The sequence below is a fragment of the Rana temporaria genome, chromosome 4 (genome assembly GCF_905171775.1).
Source record: "Rana temporaria chromosome 4, aRanTem1.1, whole genome shotgun sequence".
In the NCBI taxonomy this organism is placed as follows: Eukaryota; Metazoa; Chordata; class Amphibia; order Anura; family Ranidae; genus Rana; species Rana temporaria.
The window spans coordinates 470,107,619-470,128,159 of NC_053492.1; positions in this window are offsets into that span (position 1 = coordinate 470,107,619).

A 20,541-nucleotide genomic window follows, 5' to 3' on the forward strand; every position below is an offset into this window, starting at 1 on the left:
CGTATCTATGCGACTGATTCATAGAATCAGTTACGCATAGATATCCATTAGATCTGACAGGTGTAAGGCTCTTACGCTGTCAGATCTTAAATGCAATTTTTTTTTCCGCTAATAGGTGTCGCCTCTGTCGTTTTCCCCGTCGTCTATGCAAATTAGCTATTTACGCAAAATTCCCGTACGTACGCGCGGTCGACGCAGTGAAGTTACGACGTTTCCGTATCTTTTGCAACAAGTAAAGTTGCCCCTGCTATATGAGGGGCAACCAATGTTAAGTATGGCCGTCGTTCCCCACGTCGAAATTAAAACATTTACGTCGTTTGCGTAAGTCGTCCGTGAATGGCACTGGACGCCATTTACGTTAACGTCGAAACCAATGACGTCCTTGCGACGTCATTTAGCGCAATGCACGTCGGGAAATTTAAGGGACGGCGCATGCGCAGTACAATCGGCGCGGGAACGCGCCTAATTTAAATGATCCACGCCCCCTACCCGGATCATTTGAATTAGGCGGGCTTGCGCCGGAGGATTTACGCTACGCCGCCGCAACTTTACAGGCAAGTGCTTTGTGAATCAAGCACTTGCCCGTAAAACTTTCGGCGGCGTAACGTAAATGAGATACGTTACGCCGCCGCAGAGATGCGGCGAGCTACGAGAATCTGCCCCATTACATTTATTTTAAAAATTTCACTCACAATTTGTATAAAACAAGTTCACAATGAAAAGGATACTCGAGACACATACAATCGTTGCCGAACTTCTGGTCTCAAGTGCAGACGTCACCTGGCTCCACCCAACGCGTTACGTCATTCCTCATGTGACTTTATCAGGGGATCTATGAAAACCCTTAAAGTATTGTTGTTGTTTAGTCGTTTAGTCGTGTCCGACTCGTCGTCACTTCATGGACCATAGCGCCCCAAGGTTTTCTGTCCTGCACTGCCTCCCGCATCTTGCTTAATTTCATGTTCATTGTTTCGATGATGCCATCTATCCATCTTGTTTTATTGTTGTCCTCTTCTCCCTTTTCCTTCCATGTTTCCCAGCATTTCAAATGAGTCCTCTCTTTCGCATTAGGTGGCCAAAGTATTCGAGTTTTAGCTTCAGGATCTGTCCTTTCAGTGAATACTCAAGGTTGATTTGATCTTCTTGCCGTCCAAGGGACTTTCAAGAGTCTTCTCCAACTATAGTTCAAAAGCATCAATTACATGATGAGGTGCCCCTTAATGGGGTACACAAATGACAGGCGGGGCTCACGGGGAATGGGCAGAATGACACATGTCAGGTCCCCTCCCGACCAAGGAGGATATCGGGCCAGCATGGAGAGGGTACATAGAGATTGGCAATATAAAAATGCAGCAGCTACTGGATAAACAATGCCCATTTGCAGTCTCACTGTGCCCAGTTGTAGTCTCACTGTGCACAATTTGCAGTCTCACTGTGCCCAGTTGCAGTCTCACTGTGCCCAGTTGTAGTCTCACTGTGCCCATTTGTAGTCTCACTGTGCCCATTCGCAGCCGTACCTTTCATTACTAAACCAGCGTGTGTCTCCTGCTGTGTAATGCAGTCTGTTCGCCAGTCCATTGTAACAAAGCCCCGCCTCCTCCTCATCTGTGATAGGCGGAACACTGATACAGTTTGCCAGCATCGTATCAGTGTTCCTCTATCACGGACGGACGAGGAGGAGGGCGGGACTTTGTTTCAATGGACGGCCGAACAGACTGCATTACACAGCAGGAGACACACGCTGTTTTAGTAATTGAAGGTACGGCTGCGAATGGGCACAGTGAAACTACAAATGGGCACAGTGAGACTACAAATGGGCACAGTGAGGGCCAGATTCTCGTAGGAGCGCGCATCTTTGTGCGGGCGTAACGTATCCTATTTACGTTACGCCTCCGCAACTTAGACGGGCAAGTGCAGTATTCTCAAAGCACTTGCTCCGTAAGTTGCGGCGGCGTAGCGTAAATAGGCCGGCGTAAGCCCGCCTAATTCAAATGTGGAAGATGTGGGCATGTGTTATGTAAATGTTATGTGACCCCACGTAAATGACGCTTTTTACGAACGGCGCATGCACCGTCCGTGGACATATCCCAGTGTGCATTGCTCCAAAGTACGCCGCAAGGACGTATTGGTTTAGATGTGAACGTAAATTACGTCCAGCCCCATTCACGGACGACTTACGCAAACAACGTAAAATTTTCAAAATTCGACGCTGGAACGACGTCCATACTTAACATTGGTACGCCCCATGTACCAATATATACAGTATAGCAGGGGTAACTTTACGCCGGGAAAAGCCTAACGTAAACGGCGTATCTGTACTGCGTCCGCCGGGCGTACGTTCGTGAATTCGCGTATCTAGCCGATCCGAGGGCGTAAGAGACTTACGCCCGTCGGATCTAATAGAAATATATGCGTAACTGATTCTAAGAATCAGGCGCATAGATACGACGGCTCAGACTCAGAGATACGACGGCGTATCTCCTTTGAGAATCTGGGCCTGAGACTACAAATGGACACAGTGAGACTGCAACTGGGCACAGTGAGACTGCAGATGGGCACAGTGAGACTACAACTGGGCACAGTGAGACTACAAATGGGCACAGTGAGACTACAACTGGGCACAGTGAGACTGCAGATGGGCACAGTGAGACTACAACTGGGCACAGTGAGACTACAAATGGGCACAGTGAGACTACAACTGGGCACAGTGAGACTGCAGATGGGCTTTGTTTACGCAGTAGCTGCTGCATTTTCCCACCCTAGGCTTATGAATGAATGAATGAAAAACTTATAAAGCGCGGCACATGCGAACTGAATCGCCTCTGGGCGAGTCAATACGTTTCCCCAGTTTTGTGTGGTAAAATTAGGTGCCTCGGCTTATATTCGGGTCGGCTTATACTCTAGTATATACGGTATATGTTCATGTTCTAAATATTATATATATCCCCTCTATCGAGTCTATCGGGCTTGTCGCTGAGCGGAAGGTGAATGGTGGATACATATAGAAAATGCCGCAGTCTTCTCCTTCTATAGAAGGCACGTCATGTGACCCTGCAACAAAGATGTCTATTTATGGCTCATACAAAGGGCCCCCCGTGGTGCCCAAACACTGAACAAAGGGCCCCGTGGTGCCCAAACACTGCACACACATTCATTAGACCTTCACATATAAGGAGATTTGTAAACATGGCTTCACATAGGGATCTAATCTGCTGATACCGAGATTCCAGTTTCTGCCGCATTTAAAGGCTTAGCCAGGATTATGGCAGGAAAGAGCACAGAGCGACACGCTATAAGCTCCCATAGACCCAACGTTGTCATAAAATTCCCCGGATCAGGGGTCATGTTCCTTTAAGAATATTGGGGTAGATTCAGGTACATTTGCGCATTTTTTACGGAGGCGGAGCGCACAGTTTTGCCGCTGCGCCTCCGTAAATTACCTGCGCTGCCCTCGATTCACGGAGCAGTAGCTCCGTAAATTGCGTGGGCGCTCCTGAAAAATGCCCGGCGTAAGAGCGCGCAATTTAAATGATCCCATAGGGGCCGTGGATCATTTAAATTAGGCGCGTTCCCGCGCCGAACGTAGTGCGCATGCTCCGTCGGGAAACTTTCCCGACGTGCATTGCGGTAAATGACGTCGCAAGGACGTCATTTGCTTCAAAGTGAACGTGAATGGCGTCCAGCGCCATTCACGATTCACTTACGCAAACGACGTAATTTTTAAAAAACGCGACGCGGGAACGACGGGTATACGTAGCATTGGCTGCCCCTGCTAATAGCAGGGGCAGCCTTACGCAAAAACCGACGTACGCAAACGACGTAAACTGCGTACGCAGGGCTCGCGTAGGGTTGTGAATCGGCGTTAGTATGCAATTTGCATACTATACTCTGACCACTACGGGAACGCCCCCTAGCGGCCATCGTAAGAATGCAGCCTACGATATGACGGCATAAGAGCCTTATGCTAGTCATATCTTAGGCTGCAGTCGGCGTATCGAGGTTCCTGAATCAGGAGCATTCGAAACGCCGGCGCAAGTAAGCAATTGCGCTGTGTAACTATGGTTACGCAGACGCAATTGCTACCTGAATCTACCCCACTGATTATCAAGAATGCAAAGAATTCTTCGTATTGAATATGAGGACCTGGACTTCACCACAAAGGATACCGAGAATTTACAGGACAAAGTGGCACTGTGCAGAGCCCATACATACAGAATAGGAACAGATACTGAGAATTACACCCGACATACAGGACAAGAGAAGTAGTACTGTGCAGAGTCCATACATACAGAATAGGAACAGATACCGAGAATTACACCCGGCATACAGGACAAGAGAAGTAGTACTGTGCAGAGTCCATACATACAGAATAAGAAGAGATACCGAGAATTACACCCGACATACAGGACAGGAGAAGTAGTACTGTGCAGAGTCCATACATACAGAATAGGAACAGATACCGAGAATTACACCCGGCATACAGGACAAGAGAAGTGGTACTGTGCAGAGTCCATACATACAGAATAAGAACAGATACCGAGAATTACACCCGACATACAGGACAAGAGAAGTAGTACTGTGCAGAGTCCATACATACAGAATAAGAAGAGATACCGAGAATTACACCCGACATACAGGACAAGAGAAGTAGTACTGTGCAGAGGGTGTGGCTGCTTGTGGAGCAGCTGAAGCCTGTGTGTGCTGAGCTGCTCTGATGTCTGGTGCAAGCCCAGGGTTGGGCTCCCCTGGGCTGGGATCTCTCCCAGGAGAGTCCCAGGCTTCCCGGCCTACACAAGGTGAAGCTGTGGTTGGTGGTGAGGATGGAGGACGGAGCTCTGGGAATGGAAAGACAGTTACAGAGACTGTAAGTAAAAGTGAAAATGTTTGTGTGAAGAGTACCAATGTTACCGATAAGAAGAAGTTTGGGAATGTTATCCCACAAAAAAGTTCTAAGTCCAGTCAGCCATTGCAGGCCCAGCAAGCCCAGCGTAGTGCAGCCCAGTCTGTTCAGCGCAGTTCAAGCTCTGCAAGTACAGCCCAACCCAGCCAGACAAAGCAAACCCTGCAGAGTGGGGCACATGTAGTCCAGCCACATAGCAATGCCACCCAGTCCAGTCCAGTCTCTGGAAGTATGATTCGGGACAGTCAGCCATCACAGCCACATCAAGCCCAGCACAGTGCAGCTCAGAGTGGAGCAGAGACATTGGCTTCTCCCAGTACGCCCCGTAAATATTCCAGAACCTCCTTGGAACAGAAGACAATCAGTGAGAACTTGCAGCAGCGTGTGATGGTCAGTAGCAGCCAGGGACGGTCATTGCGCTCTAAGCAGCAGAGTGAAGAGGAGGGTGGTAACAATCCACAATCTGGCCCAGTGATACCACCCACACCCAGTAAAGACCCTCAGGCCAGTACTAGTAATGGGAAGGAGGATAAAAATTTCAAGCGCCCTGCAGCTGCAAAGAAGAAGAAAAAGAAGCCTGAACCTGCGCTGCACCTGGCTGATAGAATGCCTTCCCTGGTGAAACGAATGGACTCCCTAAGAAAAGCTAAGACTAGGATCCAGACGCAGATCGACTCTGTATACAGACTTAAAGCTGCCAATCCCAAGAGAGAAACATTATACGACAACAGGCTGAACTCCCTGGGCATTGAACTGGCCGGTGTATCAAAAGACATTGACGCTACCCTGGAAGAACTGGGACCGGCGGGTGAGGTATATCGCAATCGCGATCGATTTGAGGCAGCATTAAGTGTGGGGATTGAGTCTTCAACAGAGTCAGACTCTGGGGAACCAGGTCAGCGTATACAGCCACCAAACGTGTCTCCTGAGGGGAAGTCTGTGCATCCTCTGGAGGACAGTAAGGAGCAACATCAGATTGGAGCAGGTTCTCCTGCTGGACTTCCAGCTCTGGAGGATGGCGGGATCATCGGTATAACTCAGCAGACATTTACAGTTCAGGAGACGCAGATGAGTGACGTAGTGGACTCCCAGCAAATGGACTGTGAGGACAGTGCTGCTGCCACTAGTACTCATGATGGGAGCCATGCTGAGGGGACTGGGGTTCAGGGTGGGGGTGATACTGGGGTGACAAGTAATGATACTGCTAGCAATGACATTATGTGCAGTGATGATGTGGTGAATAATTCTGATGGTGTTGATATTAGTACCGGGGTATCTGATTGGGGTCATCAGCAGTCAGAGACCTCTGAGAATATAGTGATGGAGGAGTCACCCTCAGGACTTCCCCCCTTTGGTGGACCCACCACCTGCTCCCCAAGGGAATGCTGGTCCATCTAGTCATGTTCCTCCTCGGAATGCCTGGAGCCGCGGGGCCCCTTCATTTTCCACTGGTAATAATTACACTGGTCAGGCTTTTAAAAGAAGGAACGTGGTTAGATTCAAGCATAGGGGTTCCAGAGAGGAGCTCCCTGATAGGAAGTTTGTAGTAAGGGAGTTGCTGTGTCAGCAGATGGGGTTTGCGCCTGCAAACATACTGGCAGTCATCAATCTCCCTGACAGACAAGGCTATGATGTCAGCTTTAAGCTCATGTGTGACTTGGACAAATTCTGGGCCAGCTTCAGTGGTTTGCGGGACAAAGAGGGATGGAGGGATTTTATCCTTATTCCCATCTCCAAACCTGACACAGCAACTGTTAACATCATTTTCTGGAATGAGTCTGTGCCCCCCCAGGACATTATCATCTGGCTTAGAAGACATTGTGAAATGGTTTCTGAGTTGACAAAAACTAAAGATAGTGATGAGATCTGGACAGGGGGTTGGAGGGTTCTTGTCAAGTTGAGGCAATCTAACAATGTTACCCATCACCTGCCAAACTCCTTTTTCATTGGGCGGGAGAGAGGGGTTTGCTTCTATGCAGGTCAGCCCAGGTTATGTTTCAAATGTGGCAAGTCCGGCCATGTGGCGAGCGTTTGCACCATCTTGAAGTGTAATCTTTGTGGGGAGGTCGGCCATGTCAGTTCTACCTGTGAGACGGTTAAGTGCAATCTATGTGGAAAGCTCGGCCACTTCCACAGGAATTGCCCGGAGGCCTTCCATAATATGGGTGAGGAATCTGCGGACAATGAATTGTTGGCTGCAGCAGAACAACTAGAGGAGGAGGCCTTAATAAACGGGGCCACATTGACTAGGGAGGAGGTGGGCCCAGAGGTTCAGGGGACTACCCCCGGACGGGCGGACAGTGTCCAGCAGGTTGAGGAGCAGCCGGCCGCACACTCTTCTTCTGTTCCTGTCTCTGTGAAGGTCATTGGTCAGAAGAGGAGGAATAAAAAAGATAAAACCACCCGTAAACCCGAAGGTGACTGGATATTAGTGCAGAAGTCAGCTAAAAGAGTGAAAGGGGCACCAGAAGTGGGTACGGTAGTTTCTACCAATAGGTACGAAGTATTATCAGATTCGGATGCCGATTCCTATTCTCTAGAGGCCCATGAACTGGAGCAGGAACTAAAAAGAGTGGAGAGGGAGTATGCGACTGGCTCAGAGGATGACCCGCCCACTAAAAGGCGTCCGCCCCCTGATCCTGTATACGTAGAATCTGATATGGAAACTGGTAGTCGGCAGAGTGACTCCGATTCTGACTTATGATGATGGGGATCTTATTCTTTCTCCTCCTTGCTGTGATGGCAGGTTTTTCTCTAAACATTGTCTCCAGCAATGTGAACAGTATTAAAAACAGGAGGACAAGGCATGCAGTTTTTGAACACCTCAGGTACCTGGATGCTGATGTCTATTTTTTACAAGAGACACATCTAACATCTGTGGGACTCATGCGGGAGGCAGAGAGGGAGTGGCACACGGGACCCTCATTTTGGTCCTTGGCCGTGGAGTCTTATGCGGGTGTTGCCATCCTTTTTAATACTAAGGATGTGACGGTGCACAGGCTCACTGAGGTGTCCATGGGAAGATGTCTTATACTGGAAGTAACAATTCATGGCAGGAGACTCCGATTAATTAACATATATGGGCCTCAAACAATATCAGGAAGAATCGGGTTATTTAATGATGTGAAGCCATATCTCTTTACATCGGTCCCTGTGGTCATGGTAGGAGACTTTAATGTCACCAGGACACTAAGTGACCGTTCTTCTGGTAGGGTGTTGGGTAGTGACTCCAAAGTCCTTAATCATATTATTTCGCAGACCGGTTTAAATGATGTTTTTGCACAAAATGGCAGGAAGCCGGGCTTCACCTTCTTTCGCGGGAATATAAAAAGCAGACTAGATATGGCACTGGTAAGTCCTACGGAACTGGTGACCAATATGAGTGAGAAGCTGGTACCTTACTCAGATCATGCGGCCCTCTACTTTTGTCTGGGAACCTGTAAGCATCCTGACATGGGCAGGGGGCTATGGAGGCTCAACTCTAGTCTTTTAGAAGATGTGTCTGTTCAGAAACAAGTGCAGAACCTCTTGCAACACCATGCAGAGAGACTAGACTTCTATGACTGTACTGCGGATTGGTGGGAGGACGTTAAAAAGGACATCTCTTCCCTCTTGAGGAAATCGTCAGCTAGAATGGGGAAAAGTAGATATAGCCGTTATCTCAGGCTGCGGAAAGAGCTGGAGCTGCTTTATTCAGGCGGGTTGGAGGCAGGGAGGAAAATTGATCAAGTAAAATCCGAGCTAAGTCAATACCAATATAGCAGATACAACTCCCTAGTATTTGAACGGGACTATGGATCCCTGGGGACACCTGATCCCTTTGAGAATTGTAGGGACAAGGTGGCTAAAAAGTTAATAACGGGCCTGAAGGATTCCCAGGGGATTTTGCAGAAGTCTCGGGAGGGCATTCTGGGAGTGGTAAGATCATACTATGCTGACTTGTTTCAGGAGAAGGGTCTGGATAAGGAGAAGATGGCACAGTTTTTAGAGGCAGTTCCAGGTCCTGTTGTTGATAATTTGGACTTTTCTCCCTTGACAGCAGACATAACGGTGGAGGAAGTTAGGGAGGCTATTGACAAATTACGTCAAAAGAAGGCACCAGGACCTGATGGCATTACAGCCGAATTTTATAAGAAGTTTAAAGAGTCCCTGGCTCCGATTCTGGTGGATGTGTTTAAAAGTTGTTTGGAGAAACGCCTGATGCCTCCATCCATGAGAATATCATCCTTAGTTCTGCTGTTCAAGGGTAGAGAACCAAATGACATCAAGAACTGGAGGCCTATATCCCTCTTGAATGTAGACCGGAAAATTCTGGCAAAAATATTGTTTTCTAGGTTGAAGAGTTTTTCTTCAGCACTATTGACAGACTGTCAGTATGGTACGGTAGAAGGGCGGAATATTTTTGGTGCTCTCATTTCCTTAAGGGAAGCTTTTGAGAGGTGTAAGGTTCTTAGGCATGGGAAATATATGGTGAGTTTAGACCAAGCTAAAGCTTTTGACAGGGTTGACCATGGGTACCTGTGGGCAACCCTGTTAAAGTATGGCATCCCAAGGTTATTTGTTGATTGGCTGAGAACTTTATACTGGAAGGCTGAGAGCTTTCCACTTATTAATGGGTGGCAGGGTGGTACTTTTGGGGTTGAGGCTGGGGTGAGGCAGGGTTGCCCTTTGAGTCCCCTCTTATATGTTTTTGCCATTGATCCTTTTTTGAGATCACTGCAGGGATGTGGATTTCAGGGGGTACCCGTGCCCCATGCCTCGGCCCTATCCGTATTCGCTTATGCGGATGATGTCACTGTAGTGGTGTCTGCCTCCCAGGAGGCCCAGTTGCTAGAAGCTTCCATTGGAGCTTACTCTGAGGCTTCTGGGTCTCTTGTCAACTTTGAGAAGAGTGAAGCCCTCTGGACACTGCAGGGTGATCCAGATTTTGATCTGCCCCAGTTTGCAATAGCCTCAAGTTGTCTCAAGATCTTAGGGGTTAAGTTTGGAAGGGAAGATAACGCCAGGCTAAACTGGGAGGAGAAGTTGGATGCTGGGAATGCAAAGGTTCAGCGATGGAAGAATTGCAAGCTGACTTACAGAGAAAGGGTCACAATGTTGAAAACTTATTTAATTCCTATTTTTCTGTATGTCTCTATGGTTTTTCCGTTGCCGGAATCTTTCTCTGCAAGGCTCTTCAGTTTGTTTTTTCAGCTCTTCTGGGGTAATAGATTAAATCCAATAAAAAGAGGGGTTACTTACCTGCAGAAGAAGGAGGGTGGGTTAAATATGATAAACCCGAAGGTGTTTTTTGATTCTCTCTTTTTTAAAGTAAATTTTGGGTGCTTGGACTCCAGTGTGGGCCCTCCGTGGGTAAACAGCGTTAGGGCCTGGATCTTGCCCCGTGCAGAGTCCTGGATGCAGGGCAACGGTTCTCTCAAGAGGAAGAGATGTACTCAGGGTTATCTCCCACCATATCTGGACTCAGCTCTGAAGTCTCTGAGGAGGTGGGGGATTGAGAAGTCCTACCTTGAAAATAGTTCAAGGAAATTGTTATACCAAAGGATCTGTAGGACCTTCTTCTGTTCTCCACTTGTACTCAGAGACTGCACTATGGCTGTTATGGAGGAAAGCTTAAAGTTGCTGAATAGTCCCAGATTACCCTTGAAGTTTCATGACATTGCCTGGCTGTCCTTCCATGGGAGAATGTATGTGAGGGGGAACATGAAGGGTCTGGCCGCATCTGAAAGGACCTGCCCTTTGGGATGTGGTCAGGAGGAGTCCATGGAGCACTTCTTGGTGGATTGTTGGGGGGGCCGTGAAGTCTGGAAGGAGGTGGCTGCCGGAGTTGGGATCCCGGGGTTGGAAAACCTGAGTTACTCAGACAGGCTTTATGGTGTTCCCCCAACGGTACAGGGTGTAGACAGAGGGACAACGTACATGATCATTACCATAGTCAAATACTATCAATGGCATGCAAGGGCCAGAGTGGCCATGCATAATGAGCAGTTTAACTCCCGCAAAATCGCAGGTTTAGTGATATCCGAATTGCGGTGGATCAAATGTCTGGAGATTGGGAAGTGTTGTAGGAGTTCAGATTTATGGGAAGGGGTGTTTTTGTAACATTGGGACATTTTTATGGACTTTTTATTCTCCTATGATGCTTGTTTTTAATTGCTAGATATTGACCGGAACATGTCTGTGATTGTTGTGTATTGATGTGTATCTTGTCTGTTTTTACAAATAAAAATATCCATACATACAGAATAGGAAGAGTTACCGAGAATTACACCCGGCATACAGGACAAGAGAAGTAGTACTGTGCAGAGGGTGTGGCTGCTTGTGGAGCAGCTGAAGCCTGTGTGTGCTGAGCTGCTCTGATGTCTGGTGCAAGCCCAGGGTTGGGCTCCCCTGGGCTGGGATCTCTCTCAGGAGAGTCCCAGGCTTCCCGGCCTACACAAGGTGAAGCTGTGGTTGGTGGTGAGGATGGAGGACGGAGCTCTGGAAACGGAAAGACAGTTACAGAGACTGTAAGTAGAAGTGAAAATGTTTGTGTGAAGAGTACCAATGTTACCGATAAGAAGAAGTGTGGGAATGTTATTCCACAAAAAAGTTCTAAGTCCAGTCAGCCATTGCAGGCCCAGCAAGCCCAGCGCAGTGCAGCCCAGTCTGTTCAGCGCAGTTCAAGCTCTGCAAGTACAGCCCAACCCAGCCAGACAAAGCAAACCCTGCAGAGTGGGGCACATGTAGTCCAGCCACATACCAATGCCACCCAGTCCAGTCCAGTCTCTGGAAGTATGATTCGGGACAGTCAGCCATCACAGCCACATCAAGCCCAGCACAGTGCAGCTCAGAGTGGAGCAGAGACATTGGCTTCTCCCAGTACGCCCCGTAAATATTCCAGAACCTCCTTGGAACAGAAGACAATCAGTGAGAACTTGCAGCAGCGTGTGATGGTCAGTAGCAGCCAGGGACGGTCATTGCGCTCTAAGCAGCAGAGTGAAGAGGAGGGTGGCAACAATCCACAATCTGGCCCAGTGATACCACCCACACCCAGTAAAGACCCTCAGGCCAGTACTAGTAATGGGAAGGAGGATAAAAATTTCAAGCGCCCTGCAGCTGCAAAGAAGAAGAAAAAGAAGCCTGAACCTGCGCTGCACCTGGCTGACAGAATGCCTTCCCTGGTGAAACGAATGGACTCCCTAAGAAAAGCTAAGACTAGGATCCAGACGCAGATCGACTCTGTATACAGACTTAAAGCTGCCAACCCCAAGAGAGAAACGTTATACGACAACAGGCTGAACTCCCTGGGCATTGAACTGGCCGGTGTATCAAAAGACATTGACGCTACCCTGGAAGAACTGGGACCGGCGGGTGAGGTATATCGCAATCGCGATCGATTTGAGGCAGCATTAAGTGTGGGGATTGAATCTTCAACAGAGTCAGACTCTGGGGAACCAGGTCAGCGTATACAGCCACCTAACGTGTCTCCTGAGGGGAAGTCTGTGCATCCGCTGGAGGACAGTAAGGAGCAACATCAGATTGGAGCAGGTTCTCCTGCTGGACTTTCAGCTCTGGAGGATGGCGGGATCATCGGTATAACTCAGCAGACATTTACAGTTCAGGAGACGCAGATGAGTGATGTAGTGGACTCCCAGCAAATGGACTGTGAGGACAGTGCTGCTGCCACTAGTACTCATGATGGGAGCCATGCTGAGGGGACTGGGGTTCAGGGTGGGGGTGATACTGGGGTGACAAGTAATGATGCTGCTAGCAATGACATTATGTGCAGTGATGATGTGGTGAATAATTCTGATGGTGTTGATATTAGTACAGGGGTATCTGATTGGGGTCATCAGCAGTCAGAGAGCTCTGAGAATATAGTGATGAAGGAGTCAGTTCAGAACAACCCTCAGGACTTCCCCCCTTTGGTGGACCCACCACCTGCTCCCCAAGGGAAGGCTGGTCCATCTAGTCATGTTCCTCCTCGGAATGCCTGGAGCCGCGGGGCCCCTTCATTTTCCACTGGTAATAATTACACTGGTCAGGCTTTTAAAAGAAGGAACGTGGTTAGATTCAAGCATAGGGGTTCCAGAGAGGAGCTCCCTGATAGGAAGTTTGTAGTAAGGGAGTTGCTGTGTCAGCAGATGGGGTTTGCGCCTGCAAACATACTGGCAGTCATCAATCTCCCTGACAGACAAGGCTATGATGTCAGCTTTAAGCTCATGTGTGACTTGGACAAATTCTGGGCCAGCTTCAGTGGTTTGCGGGACAAAGAGGGATGGAGGGATTTCATCCTTATTCCCATCTCCAAACCTGACACAGCAACTGTTAACATCATTTTCTGGAATGAGTCTGTGCCCCCCCAGGACATTATCATCTGGCTTAGAAGACATTGTGAAATGGTTTCTGAGTTGACAAAAACTAAAGATAGTGATGAGATCTGGACAGGGGGTTGGAGGGTTCTTGTCAAGTTGAGACAATCTAACAATGTTACCCATCACCTGCCAAACTCCTTTTTCATTGGGCGGGAGAGAGGGGTTTGCTTCTATGCAGGTCAGCCCAGGTTATGTTTCAAATGTGGCAAGTCCGGCCATGTGGCGAGCGTTTGCACCATCTTGAAGTGTAATCTTTGTGGGGAGGTCGGCCATGTCAGTTCTACCTGTGAGACGGTTAAGTGCAATCTATGTGGAAAGCTCGGCCACTTCCACAGGAATTGCCCGGAGGCCTTCCATAATATGGGTGAGGAATCTGCGGACAATGAATTGTTGGCTGCAGCAGAACAACTAGAGGAGGAGGCCTTAATAAACGGGGCCACTTTGACTAGGGAGGAGGTGGGCCCAGAGGTTCAGGAGACAACCCCCGGACGGGCGGACAGTGTCCAGCAGGTTGAGGAGCAGCCGGCCGCACACTCTTCTTCTGTTCCTGTCTCTGTGAAGATCATTGGTCAGAAGAGGAGGAATAAAAAAGATAAAACCACCCGTAAACCCGAAGGTGACTGGACATTAGTGCAGAAGTCAGCTAAAAGAGTGAAAGGGGCACCAGAAGTGGGTACGGTAGTTTCTACCAATAGGTACGAAGCATTATCAGATTCGGATGCCGATTCCTATTCTCTAGAGGCCCATGAACTGGAGCAGGAACTAAAAAGAGTGGAGAGGGAGTATGCGACTGGCTCAGAGGATGACCCGCCCACTAAAAGGCGTCCGCCCCCTGATCCTGTATACGTAGAATCTGATATGGAAACTGGTAGTCGGCAGAGTGACTCCGATTCTGACTTATGATGATGGGGATCTTATTCTTTCTCCTCCTTGCTGTGATGGCAGGTTTTTCTCTAAACATTGTCTCCAGCAATGTGAACAGTATTAAAAACAGGAGGACAAGGCATGCAGTTTTTGAACACCTCAAGTACCTGGATGCTGATGTCTATTTTTTACAAGAGACACATCTAACATCTGTGGGACTCATGCGGGAGGCAGAGAGGGAATGGCACACGGGACCCTCATTTTGGTCCTTGGCCGTGGAGTCTTATGCGGGTGTTGCTATCCTTTTTAATACTAAGGATGTGACGGTGCACAGGCTCACTGAGGTGTCCATGGGAAGATGTCTTATACTGGAAGTAACAATTCATGGCAGGAGACTCCGATTAATTAACATATATGGGCCTCAAACAATATCAGGTAGAATCGGGTTATTTAATGATGTGAAGCCATATCTCTTTACATCAGTCCCTGTGGTCATGGTAGGAGACTTTAATGTCACCAGGACACTAAGTGACCGTTCTTCTGGTAGGGTGTTGGGTAGTGACTCCAAAGTCCTTAATCATATTATTTCGCAGACCGGTTTAAATGATGTTTTTGCACAAAATGGCAGGAAGCCGGGCTTCACCTTCTTTCGCGGTAATATAAAAAGCAGACTAGATATGGCACTGGTAAGTCCTACGGAACTGGTGACCAATATGAGTGAGAAGCTGGTACCTTACTCAGATCATGCGGCCCTCTACTTTTGTCTGGGAACCTGTAAGCATCCTGACATGGGCAGGGGGCTATGGAGGCTCAACTCTAGTCTTTTAGAAGATGTGTCTGTTCAGCAACAAGTGCAGAACCTCTTACAACACCATGCAGAGAGACTAGACTTCTATGACTGCACTGCGGATTGGTGGGAGGACGTTAAAAAGGACATCTCTTCTCTCTTGAGGAAATCGTCAGCTAGAATGGGGAAAAGTAGATATAGCCATTATCTCAGGCTGCGGAAAGAGCTGGAGCTGCTTTATTCAGGCGGGTTGGAGGCAGGGAGGAAAATTGATCAAGTAAAATCCGAGCTAAGTCAATACCAATATAGCAGATACAACTCCCTAGTATTTGAACGGGACTATGGATCCCTGGGGACACCTGATCCCTTTGAGAATTGTAGGGACAAGGTGGCTAAAAAATTAATAACGGGTCTGAAGGATTCCCAGGGGATTTTGCAGGAGTCCCGGGAGGGTATTCTGGGAGTGGTAAGATCATACTATGCTGACTTGTTTCAGGAGAAGGGTCTGGATAAGGAGAAGATGGCACAGTTTTTAGAGGCAGTTCCAGGTCCTGTTGTTGATAATTTGGACTTTTCTCCCTTGACAGCAGACATAACGGTGGAAGAAGTTAGGGAGGCTATTGACAAATTACGTCAAAAGAAGGCACCAGGACCCGATGGCATTACAGCCGAATTTTATAAGAAGTTTAAAGAGTCCCTGGCTCCGATTCTGGTGGATGTGTTTAAAAGTTGTTTGGAGAAACGCCTGATGCCTCCATCCATGAGAGTATCATCCTTAGTTCTGCTGTTCAAGGGTAGAGAACCAAATGACATCAAGAACTGGAGGCCTATATCCCTCTTGAATGTAGACCGGAAAATTCTGGCAAAAATATTGTTTTCTAGGTTGAAGAGTTTTTCTTCAGCACTATTGACAGACTGTCAGTATGGTACGGTAGAAGGGCGGAATATTTTTGGTGCTCTCATTTCCTTAAGGGAAGCTTTTGAGAGGTGTAAGGTTCTTAGGCATGGAAAATATATGGTGAGTTTAGACCAAGCTAAAGCCTTTGACAGGGTTGACCATGGGTATCTGTGGGCGACCCTGTTAAAGTATGGCATCCCAAGGTTATTTGTTGATTGGCTGAGAACTTTATACTGGAAGGCTGAGAGCTTTCCACTTATTAATGGGTGGCAGGGTGGTACTTTTGGGGTTGAGGCTGGGGTGAGGCAGGGTTGCCCTTTGAGTCCCCTCTTATATGTTTTTGCCATTGATCCTTTTTTGAGATCACTGCAGGGATGTGGATTTCAGGGGGTACCCGTGCCCCATGCCTCGGCCCTATCTGTATTCGCTTATGCGGATGATGTCACTGTAGTGGTGTCTGCCTCCCAGGAGGCCCAGTTGCTAGAAGCTTCCATTGGAGCTTACTCTGAGGCCTCTGGGTCTCTTGTCAACTTTGAGAAGAGTGAAGCCCTCTGGACACTGCAGGGTGATCCAGATTTTGATCTGCCCCAGTTTGCAATAGCTTCAAGTTGTCTCAAGATCTTAGGGGTTAAGTTTGGAAGGGAAGATAACGCCAGGCTAAACTGGGAGAAGAAGTTGGATGCTGGGAATGCAAAGGTTCAGCGATGGAAGAATTGCAAGCTGACTTACAGAGAAAGGGTCACAATGTTGAAAACTTATTTAATTCCTATTTTTCTGTATGTCTCTATGGTTTTTCCGTTGCCGGAATCTTTCTCTGCAAGGCTCTTCAGTTTGTTTTTTCAGCTCTTCTGGGGTAATAGATTAAATCCAATAAAAAGAGGGGTTACTTACCTGCAGAAGAAGGAGGGTGGGTTAAATATGATAAACCCAAAGGTGTTTTTTGATTCTCTCTTTTTTAAAGTAAATTTTGGGTGCTTGGACTCCAGTGTTGGCCCTCCATGGGTAAACAGCGTTAGGGCCTGGATATTGCCCCGTGCAGAGTCCTGGATGCAGGGCAACGGTTCTCTCAAGAGGAAGAGATGTACTCAGGGTTATCTCCCACCATATCTGGACTCAGCTCTGAAGTCTCTGAGGAGGTGGGGGATTGAGAAGTCCTACCTTGAAAATAGTTCAAGGAAATTGTTATACCAAAGGATCTGTAGGACCTTCTTCTGTTCTCCACTTGTACTCAGAGACTGCACTACAGCTGTTATGGAGGAAAGCTTAAAGTTGCTGAATAGTCCCAGATTACCCTTGAAGTTTCATGACATTGCCTGGCTGTCCTTCCATGGGAGAATGTATGTGAGGGGGAACATGAAGGGTCTGGCCGCATCTGAAAGGACCTGCCCTTTGGGATGTGGTCAGGAGGAGTCCATGGAGCATTTCTTGGTGGATTGTTGGGGAGGCCGTGAAGTCTGGAAGGAGGTGGCTGCCGGAGTTGGGATCCCGGGGTTGGAAAGCCTAGGTTACTCAGACAGGCTTTATGGTGTTCCCCCAACAATACGCGGTGTAGACAGAGGGACAACGTACATGATCATTACCATAGTCAAATACTATCAATGGCATGCAAGGGCCAGAGTGGCCATGCATAATGAGCAGTTTAACTCCCGCAAAATCGCAGGGTTGGTGATATCCGAATTGCGGTGGATCAAATGTCTGGAGATTGGGAAGTGTTGTAGGAGTTCAGATTTATGGGAAGGGGTTTTTTTTGTAACATTGGGACATTTTTATGGACTTTTTATTCTCCTATGATGCTTGTTTTTAATTGCTAGATATTGACCGGAACATGTCTGTGATTGTTGTGTATTGATGTGTATCTTGTCTGTTTTTATAAATAAAAATATCCATACATACAGAATAAGAACAGATACCGAGAATTACACCCGACATACAGGATAAGAGAAGTAGTACTGTGCAGAGTCCATACATACAGAATAAGAACAGATACCGAGAACTACACCCGACATACAGGATAAGAGAAGTAGTACTGTGCAGAGTCCATACATACAGAATAGGAAGAGATACCGAGAATTACACCCGACATACAGGATAAGAGAAGTAGTACTGTGCAGAGTCCATACATACAGAATAGGAACAGATACCGAGAATTACACCCAGCATACAGGACAAGAGAAGTGGTACTGTGCAGAGTCCATACATACAGAATAGGAACAGATACCGAGAACTACACCCGACATACAGGATAAGAGAAGTAGTACTGTGCAGAGTCCATACATACAGAATAGGAACAGATACCGAGAATTACACCCGACATACAGGACAAGAGAAGTGGTACTGTGCAGAGTCCATACATAGGCCCAGATTCTCAAAGGGCTTACGACGGCGCAGCGCGATGTACGCCGTCGTAAGTCCTAATCTGGGCCGTCGTATCAATGTGCCTGATTCTTAGAATCAGTTACGCATAGATATCCATTAGATCCGACAGGCGTAAGTCTCTTACACCGTCGGATCTTAACTGCAATTTTTTTTTTGCCCGCTAGGTGCCGCTTCCGTCGTTTTCCCAGTCGAGTATGCAAATTAGCTAGATACGCGAATTCCCGAACGTACGCGCAGCCAACGCAGTAAAGTTACGACGTTTACATTAGGCTTGTCCCGGCGTAAAGTTGCCCCTGCTATATGAGGGGCAACCAATGTTAAGTATGGCCGTCGTTCCCGCGTCGAAATTTAAAAATTGACGTCGTTTGCGTAAGTCGTCCGTGAATGGGGCTGGAGGTAATTTACGTCCACGTCAAAACCAATGACGTCCTCGCGACGTCATTTAGAGCAATGCACGCCGGGATATTTAAGGGACGGCGCACGCGCCGTTCGTTCGGCGCGGAGACGCGCTTCATTTAAATGAAACACGCCCCCTACCCGCCGAATTTGAATTCCGCCGGGTGATTTACGTTACGCCGCCGCAACTTTACACGCAAGTGCTTTGTGAATAAAGCACTTGCCTGAAAAACTTGCGGCGGCCTAACGTAAATCAGATACGTTACGCCCGCCCAAATTTACGCCATTCTACGAGAATCTGGCCCATAGAGAATAAGAACAGATACAGAGAATTACACCCGGCATACAGGGCAAGAGAAGTAGTACTGTGCAGAGTCCATACATACAGAATAAGAACAGATACCGAGAATTACACCCGACATACAGGACAGGAGAAGTAGTACTGTGCAGAGGGTGTGGCTGCTTGTGGAGCAGCTGAAGCCTGTGTGTGCTGAGCTGCTCTGATGTCTGGTGCAAGCCCAGGGTTGGGCTCCCCTGGGCTGGGATCTCTCCCAGGAGAGTCCCAGGCTTCCCGGCCTACACAAGGTGAAGCTGTGGTTGGTGGTGAGGATGGAGGACGGAGCTCTGGAAATGGAAAGACAGTTACAGAGACTGTAAGTAAAAGTGAAAATGTTTGTGTGAAGAGTACCAATGTTACCGATAAGAAGAAGTTTGGGAATGTTATTCCACAAAAAAGTTCTAAGTCCAGTCAGCCATTGCAGGCCCAGCAAGCCCAGCGCAGTGCAGCCCAGTCTGTTCAGCGCAGTTCAAGCTCTGCAAGTACAGCCCAACCCAGCCAGACAAAGCAAACCCTGCAGAGTGGGGCACATGTAGTCCAGCCACATACCAATGCCACCCAGTCCAGTCCAGTCTCTGGAAGTATGATTCGGGACAGTCAGCCATCACAGCCACATCAAGCCCAGCACAGTGCAGCTCAGAGTGGAGCAGAGACATTGGCTTCTCCCAGTACGCCCCGTAAATATTCCAGAACCTCCTTGGAACAGAAGACAATCAGTGAGAACTTGCAGCAGCGTGTGATGGTCAGTAGCAGCCAGGGACGGTCATTGCGCTCTAAGCAGCAGAGTGAAGAGGAGGGTGGTAACAATCCACAATCTGGCCCAGTGATACCACCCACACCCAGTAAAGACCCTCAGGCCAGTACTAGTAATGGGAAGGAGGATAAAAATTTCAAGCGCCCTGCAGCTGCAAAGAAGAAGAAAAAGAAGCCTGAACCTGCGCTGCACCTGGCTGATAGAATGCCTTCCCTGGTGAAACGAATGGACTCCCTAAGAAAAGCTAAGACTAGGATCCAGACGCAGATCGACTCTGTATACAGACTTAAAGCTGCCAATCCCAAGAGAGAAACATTATACGACAACAGGCTGAACTCCCTGGGCATTGAACTGGCCGGTGTATCAAAAGACATTGACGCTGCCCTGGAAGAACTGGGACCGGCGGGTGAGGTATATCGCAATCGCGATCGATTTGAGGCAGCATTAAGTGTGGGGATTGAATCTTCAACAGAGTCAGACTCTGGGGAACCAGGTCAGCGTATACAGCCACCAAACGTGTCTCCTGAGGGGAAGTCTGTGCATCCTCTGGAGGACAGTAAGGAGCAACATCAGATTGGAGCAGGTTCTCCTGCTGGACTTCCAGCCCTGGAGGATGGCGGGATCATCAGTATAACCCAGCAGACATTTACAGTTCAGGAGACGCAGATGAGTGACGTAGTGGACTCCCAGCAAATGGACTGTGGTAACAGTGCTGCTGCCACTAGTACTCATGATGGGAGCCATGCTGAGGGGACTGGGGTTCAGGGTGGGGGTGATACTGGGGTGACAAGTAATGATGCTGCTAGCAATGACATTATGTGCAGTGATGATGTGGTGAATAATTCTGATGGTGTTGATATTAGTACCGGGGT